We start from the raw sequence: 8,632 nt of genomic DNA, 5'->3' as shown, positions 1-8,632 counted from the left end.
AAAAACAATGTATGTATGTTGTTTCCAGTTTTTGCTTTGAATGTTGTGCTTTATTTTTTGGAAATAAAAGAGCCCCAGTCTTTTTGCAAGTCAATCCATTGTGTTAATTCTTATTGCATAACTGACTTGTGTTACAAGGTATATTATCAATACTGAGGAAGTAAAGACTAGCAGGCAGCTAAGGCTAAAATACTGTAGTTTAAAACATCAGAAGATAAAGCCACAAGCTTGCTAAAGCTATTGGAAATCCATCCATCCATTTTCTTTCGCTTATTCGTGTTAAGGGTTGCGGGGGGGCTAGAGCCTATCCCAGCGGCTTTTGGGTAAGAGGTGGGGTTCACCCTAGACAGATTGCCAGTCCATCGCAGGGCCAACATATTTCAACAGACAACCATTCACACTCACAGTCATGCCTATGGTCCGTTTAGAGTATCCAGTTAGCCAAGTCCCTATTTGCATATCTTTGGACTGTGGGAGGAAGCCGGAATACCCGGAGAGAACCCATGCAGGCACAGGGATCCGGTCGAACACGGAACCTTCTTGCTGTGAGGCGACAGTGTTAACCACCGTGCCGCCCCAAAACTTAAATGCAGCAAAAGTAGCTGGTAGCTAAACCTAAGAAGCACAATGATGCAAGGCAGCTAATGAAAGAAGGTAAGTGATTTAAAGACAAGCGAATATAAATGCTAAGTTAGCTAAAGGTATCAGTTGGCTAAAGGTGCTATGAGGGCACTTGATAAGCTCAAATAGCTAAAGGGCAATCTGTAGTTCCAGTGTCAGAAGCTATAGGCCATCCGGTAGCTTGAGCTAAAGTTGCTCAAGTAACTGGATATTTAAACATTAGCTTAAAGATGTTATGCAAACTAAAAGCAAGTAGCCATCAGCAAAATATATTTAAGACAAACTAAAGTGACTGTTTTAGCTAAAGAACTTAGAGGAAAGGTGAAACAGATAAGGGACACCAAAACATAAAGTGTGCAAGGTGGTTAAGTTGCAATTACAGGTGCAGGTAAGTGTTGACTCTAAGCAGTAAAATTAAAAGAAGCAGCTGTTTCTCAGGAGGATTCTGCTTTAATTATCTGGAGCTGAAAAGGAGGCAGCTCTCAGTATCAGTGTCACTCTGCCTGGAGCGAGTTGCTTCATCCGGCCTCAGCCCCTCTGACATACTGAGAACGGCGCCAGCGCTGAGGGCATGCTGGATTCAGCACCAGGAAGGTGTCCTGACATGTATGTGTAGTAGCAGACTAGCATGTCAAAAGATAGCAGCCAGTTAGATAACAAGCAAGGACCCAAACACCTCCTAATTTGGTGACAGTAGAATGAAAGAATTTTAACTTCATTAGAATACAAAATCAAGTTTAAAGTATCCTTGAGATCAATGTGCAGTGCACGTACTCTTGTCTGGAAACTAGGGACGATCCGGAAACGGGTTTTCAGTATGGATAGGATAGGGTTGTAATGAGGCCGAGCATCTATTGTGCACCAATGTGTCATTTTCAATCCTCTGGCATTTTTTTCCAAGGAAAACGAAAGCTTTCATTGGATATCTTTGTCCCACAACATCTCCTGATTGGCAGCTGGCCCATCAGTCAAACACAGAGCCCCCCCCCCCCCCCCCCCACACACACACACACACAAATACACAACTGAGAAGCTCAGCTCACTGTGGCTGCCTCAATCATAACGGAGATGATAGACGTGTTAACTCTTGCCACGGGTAGACACAACAGTCTGTGTCTTGGGTTAATTTCTCTCATTGCTGTTTATGTGCTGTTTAGGATTTAAAGGTGCACTAAGCTTGTTGCATGGTTTCAGGATGATATCATTTTTGTCTCAAATTATAGGCATCTCCCCTTTATCTGCTAGAAGCCTGCCCCCTGAATACATCATGAAAAACTCCAGTCTCTGGAGACAACACAGGGCCCACAAATGGCAAATAAAACCCACGTGTTGTGCACATAAACATAACAAACCATGTTCCAGCCAATCACTGACAAGAAGGTTGGGGGGAGGGGGTTAGTGTGCGTGCATAAATTGGGGAATAAGTAGTGTTAATTGTAGCTATGACACTCATAAGCCATTTTTCAATGTAATAGTTTGTTATTCCTAGCTTACTCTAGAGGCTAGAGGTCCTGGCTAGCACAAGCTTTGATTCTAGAAATGACAAATTCTACAAACAGTGTCTCCTACACATAAGCTCATAAAATAATTTTCAATATATCAGCGGTAAGTCATAACAACAAAATAATTCTAAATATATCAGCTGTAACCTAATATCGTAAAGATACTGTATAAAGACTTAGAATATAAATTTACTCACCAAACAGTTGGAGTTTGCTCACTCATCTTAGCAACATTAATGCAGCAGAGGTCCATTTTCACTTTTATGAACAACACCTCCCACCCCCTGAACTACACTGTGGAGACCCTGAGCAGCTCCTTCAGTTCCAGACTGCTGCACCCTCAGTGCAAGAAGGAGCGCTACCACAGGTCATTCCTGCCTGCTGCCATCAGGCTGTACAACTGCACACTGTAAACATTCATTTGCTTGTTTTTCAGCAATGTGCAATTAATGGTGCAATAACATATTCCTATTTTTTAATACTTTGTGTAAATATTTCTTGTAAACTGTAAATTGTCCAATCTAAATGTTAATATTTATTTATTTTAGCTTGTGTTTTTTTATTCCATAAATATTTTCCTTCTTCTAATTTATATAATCCTTTCTTTTTCCCTCTGTAAATGCTGCTGAAACTATTTAAATTTCCCCTGTGTGGGATTAATTCAGTATTCTTATTCTTATTATAATTATTCACATTCATGACATTTACAGAAACACAAGGGGAGGGGCGAGCTTGCTCTGTTTTTGTTTAATATTTACAACAAACGTCAACGGAAGTGACATCAGGCAACAACGCTTTGTGCACCTTTAATTCTCCATTAACCAGCTTATGTTTGGAAAGTAACAAATAATCAGAGTTTTGTAGGTCATCAGATCTGGTATTTAGACATGGCTGAATGAAGCTCTGCTTTTTTTTTTTTCCTTCTGCATCTGATTTTGCATTGGTTTGCGGATTGATAGAAAAAGTGACCAGGCGCTTTCATTGAAAAAGCAGTTAGCGTGTTTGTATCATCCCTGGCTCCACAGTCACACTGTCTGTAAATTTAAACATGCATGCACACACACACACACACACACACACACACACACACACACACACACACACACAGATTTTATTTAATTCAGATTTTATCTGAAACACTTACATACTCAGGAAAATATGTATTATAAAGTGTAACTTGTCTGACAGTGATCCTGAATCAGCAGTAGAGCTTAAGTAACACCCATTTCCAGGTTAAACCACACCCCCAGAACACAGATACAGATAATTTTGGTGGTTGTACAGATACAGATACAGCTAATGGTGTGCCCGCTCATCCTTACTGGAAACATCATTGACTTGTGTTGTTGATGTAGTTGAAAATAAAATGGCTGCTGAACCGAGCTTATAACTCAAATCCTACAGTGATTCCTGTTGGTGATTTTGATGTTTTTATTGACCCTTCAGATGTTTGCCAGTGGAACCGAAGCAGTGCCAGCCATTTCAAAGACATAAGATGATCGATGCAGCAAATATGCCTCCAACAGCAATGATTGGTAATGCTTTGTAGCAGATGAATAAACAACTATGATGTCTGTCACTTTTGTGTTCCACATATGGTACAAAAATTGAATAATAATGATAAAAGTTTAATGTTATTTGTTTTTTTTTCCACAAAAATATGTTATGCACCTCAAAATATTAGAAAAATAGCTGCAAGAAATGGGTAAAAAATACATATAAATAGGGAATTTTATGAAAACTTACCAATTTATCTCTCACATTTTTTTTATAAATATGAATTAAAGAAACATTGTTCTACAATATAATATGACTTGTTATTGATCCTTCGCTTTATTACCACTCACACTCATATATTGACCACACAAGACTACTTTTAACACTCATTGTGGGATAATGGCATACAACCCAATAGTTGTGTATATGTATCATAAAATGACTGTTCATCATCATCTGATTGATTTTCATGGGAATCAGATATCAATGTATCTGAACAGAAATGTCAGTTCTGAAACAAATTTGCCATGTAACACACAAACAACATACACACACACACACACACACACACACACCTACAGCCAGGTTAAAAACTGAGTGCTTCTGCAGTAATTAATTGTGAACAAGGTGACTAATTAGCCAAACCATCTCAATTTCTCACTTCCTGTTCAGACCCCCAACACCCCTGTATTAGTGATGTATTACATTAAGAGGAATGTAAGTAATGTAATGTACAGAACAAACATTCTTCAGTTTGACAGACATAAAAAAGACCTTAAAAAGTCAGAAGAGAAACATTTTCACTCTTAAAATCACTAGGGTCTCTCACTCACTGACCAGCTTTTGGGGGGATACAAGTTGTGTAATAGATCCTCCCACTATTTATGATGATGTAATTGATGCAGATGTTCAAAAGTGCTTATTTCCATGTTTTACAACTCACTCCTGTCCTACTCTTAATAAAAGATGTGAAACTTGCAGTTAGAAAAAAACCATCTTGGGTGAGGTCTTGGACAGGGAAGAAGACTTTTGTCATGTGCCACATTGTCATTCTCCAGACCTGCTTCCAAAATGATGTAAAACTTCATATGTGACTTGCTCAGTAATGCATCCACTGGATAGGAAGACCACTGACCAGTGAATTACACAGAGACACAGACACATGCACACACAGAGATTCCCCTTTGTATTACAGATGTCTGTGTTAGCAGATTGTTAAAGCACCAACATCAGTAGAAGACCAAAGCTTGACTCAGTCGACTCTCAAACTGATTTGAAAGGGATGTTGGCTATTTACTTGTCTTTCACCTCTGGGTCACATGACCCATGTTTGTGTCGTCTGCTATTTTAATCTGTTTATTGTTGTTTGTACATGTTGAATGTGTTTGTTTTATTCTGCTGTGGTGGCCAGTTTACCTTTGGGATCATAAAAACTTTATCTCCTCTTCTTACAGAGCCAGAGATGTTCTCTCCTCCTCCGCCTCCACTGTTGTCTTCTCTCCCGTGTTTTCCTGTCTGTCTGTCAGCCAGCGGAGAGGCGACAGCAAGTCTCCACGTGGTAAACCGATCCGCCTTGGAGAGAGCAGGAGGCAGTGCGCGGGAGGATTCCTGATATGGATCTACCTCTAAAACTCAGCCAAACAAAGCCTCACCTGTTTTCACCACCCTGCCTTGCTCCTCATTTACCTCCACCTCTGCTGCCACTGCCGCACCACCAGCCCTCAAACATGCCACTTGTGCATTTTCTCTTCTGGTTTTGTTTCCGTCAGGGATCATGGAAGCTTTGATACACAGACATACCTGTTAGTCACTGTCGATTCTCCCCCCTCCATCGTGGTGTCCCAACTCATAGCCCCTGGGGCCAAAACCAGACATGAAAGTTTGCATTAAGGAGACGAGTGTCCAATATCCGTTAATGTGAGATACAGCTAATTGTCCATTATCGGTCCGAATGCTCTCTGGCTGTCAGATTGGAGCCACTCAAAGGTTGTTTATTATTCATCAGGTGTGTGTGTGTGTGTGTGTGTGTGTGTGTACTTGTTTTTTGTGACTATTGGAGACATTTTCTGTTATAAACACTACCTCATCTATCTATCTAGGCCTCATGAGGACCAAAGAATGGTCCTAATGCAGAAAAACAAAATTTTTGAGTTTATTGTTAAAGTTAGATTTAAGGTCTGAATTGATGTTGGGTCAATGATAAGGTAAGGGATTATGGTTTGGGTTGGGCTATCCATATGAATAGAAGTCAATGAAATGTCCTAATAAGGATAGCTGCGTGCGCGCGCGCACACACACACACACACACACACACACGCACACACACGCACACACGCACACACACAAACAGTTCAGCCAAAGGTCACAGGATATATGTTACTGATGAATTATTCACATTTTTAAAATGTTGTAACCTGCTGATAGTGCTGAGTGTCGCTACTTGAAAACTTTGGATGAGAACAGATATGTAGAGTGCCACTTTGGCATCTGCCAATTGCCTCATGCTTCTTATCACACTTTTATTTAACCACCTGCCTCCTCTGCCAATCAAAGTAAAAAATGTCATACAGCGCAAACTTTATTAGTGAATGTAAAAGCCAGTTTACGTCAATGATTCATTATGAGACAAAACAGTTGCATTGACATTTGCGTTGGTGTAAACTGGCTCATTTCAGTTCAAGTCAAGCTTGTTCAAGCAGTCTGCAACTCAATTTGTTAAATCACTAGGGATAAATAGTACATTGTCTCATTGATTAAACTGTCCAGTTTCAGAACGATGAAGATGAGTGGATTGCAAGGAGTGACAGGTTACTATTTGGAGAACTTTGGTCTTATCTGCCCTTTAAGAGATTTTAATGATTGTGTAAATATAAGAAATTCAAAGTGACTGCCAGAGGTAGCTAGCAAAAACGACCAAAGATTAAATAAATGCATTTTAATTACAGTACCACAGGGGGGTATTTTTGTAGGCTTACAGCAAGTTAGTATCATCATAAATTCCTTTGACCAAAAGCCAATAGGATTATTACCTCAGATTTTAGATTGACAAAAATAAAGTTTGTGGTGAACAAAAGTTTATGAGACTTACACATTTTGTTCAACAATACCATCCTCAGTGACGATCACCACTTTTTCATGTTTGAGGTGTAAATTAAAGCATTTGAAAGCAAACATTAGGCTATGAAGGAACTACAGCTTGGATACAGGAGCTCAACATCATCATAACTAATGTTCAAGCTCAATCTGTTTTTTTCATGTTGACGTTTAATGTCCAGGCATGTCATCGAACAGCCATCGGCAGTTTTTACAGCTAGTGTCTCTTAAAAATATCAAAGAATTCAGTGTTAGAGTTCATTCTTAAGTTAGTTTGGAAAAACAAGTGAGAATGGTGGTGGTGATGGAAAGGATGGTGATTTTAGGGGTTCTTTAAGCTGTTCTGCCCCCACATTTAATGGGCTTGTCATGCTCAACTAAGTTTTACAAAATTTGGACCGGTAGTTTTTGTGATCCTGCTGACCACTGGACACAACAGATTTGAGGTCATAAAATAAGGGTGTTGAAATTTTTCTATATGAGATGTACATTTGTACAGCTAATGCTGTTTCTGCTTTAACTGAAGATGATTTAAATATTTCCTCCAGCTTTCACAAAAGGTTCTCAAGCTTTTACATGAAACTGACTTCTCAAAGCAAGACAAGGCAACACTGCCGATTTGGTATTTAATTATTGCTGGTTGGTGGTATAAACAACCGAATAACACCATGTTTATTCCCAGCGAGACGTCTGATCTCCCTCCACCACTGCTGGCAACGCTGTGTGTTTGTGCTGTCTTTAACAATGTGTTTAACTTCCAACAGCATCAGTTTGTTTACCCACAAACCCACGACGAGATGCGCTGCAGCTTGACTTGTCATTGTCTTCCTCCCGCCACACACATGGTGGCGAGTCACCTCACCCATGCTGTGTATTTACCTCCGCAATCAGAGTCCATGCAAGTGTTGTGTCTTTACGTTTCCGAGGTGCTATGTCATTTACATTTACACACACACTCAGCGGGAGTGTGTCTGAAGTGACGACGGCAGGAAAACACTCAGCACAAACAACATCAGGGATTCTTCGTCTTTCAAGGGTGACTTACTTATGAAGTAGCAATTAATTTACACCCAACAATTCTCCATGAGCATGCACATCTTGCAACAGCGGCAATGAAAACCTTCCTTTTAACGGGCAGTAACGTCAAGCAGACCCACCCACAGTGGGAGCGGCCAACTGCTTTGACCGGTTGGGGGGATAGAGAGCAGGAAAGCGGGGCAGAGACAAAGACAGATAATGTAAAAAAGACAGAGATAGGGAAGGAAAAGGAGGGACAGCGATAAAAAGAGAGAAAGGAAGGAGAGAATGACTGACAGACAGGGACACAAATAGGCTGGAAGGAGACAAATGAGTGGATAGAAATAAAGAGGGATAGAGGATGCACAGCAAGCAGTAACAACAACTAGCTACCAATAATAACATTTCTAAGTTACTCAAGGAATCAATTTCAGCATAATATGATTAGACAAAGACAGATAATGTAAAAAAGACAGAAATAGGGAAGGAAAAGGAGGGACAGCGATAAAAAGAGAGAAAGGAAGGAGAGAATGACTGACAGACAGGGACACAAATAGGCTGGAAGGAGACAAATGAGTGGATAGAAAGAAAGAGGAATAGAGGATGCACAGCAAGCAGTAACAACAACTAGCTACCAATAATAACATTTCTAAGTTACTCAAGGAATCAATTTCAGCATAATATGATTATTTAAGTGTTAGCAAACACAATACAAACAATGCTAATATTAATGTACAGTATAGAGTGTACAAATAGGACTACTATTAGAACTAATACTAATACTGATGCTAAGGTTGGCAGCTGAGCATCTTCAAGTCTTTAGCCTCCTTCAGAAGCAGCATCAGTCAGGGATCTGGGAAGTGGGGAAGCACAAAGGCCCTGGAAGTTGTACTAACAAGTAT

General features: G+C 40.0%; 1 long non-coding RNA gene across 1 annotated transcript; it reads left to right on the top strand.

Annotated features, from left to right (window-relative positions):
• The first annotated feature begins 622 nt into the window (after positions 1-622).
• On the top strand, positions 623-5,151 carry LOC147246157 (uncharacterized). The gene is made up of 3 exons (XR_015109826.1): positions 623-654; positions 3,570-3,658; positions 5,075-5,151. It is a non-coding gene; the product is annotated as an uncharacterized LOC147246157 (long non-coding RNA).
• The last annotated feature ends 3,481 nt before the right edge of the window (positions 5,152-8,632 follow it).

The sequence above is a fragment of the Aulostomus chinensis genome, chromosome 17, assembly GCF_037954235.1.
Source record: "Aulostomus chinensis isolate RoL2024-O1b breed Wild chromosome 17, RoL_Achi_v1.0, whole genome shotgun sequence".
NCBI classification, from domain to species: domain Eukaryota; kingdom Metazoa; phylum Chordata; class Actinopteri; order Syngnathiformes; family Aulostomidae; genus Aulostomus; species Aulostomus chinensis.
This window is presented reverse-complemented; position numbering and strand designations above follow the sequence as displayed.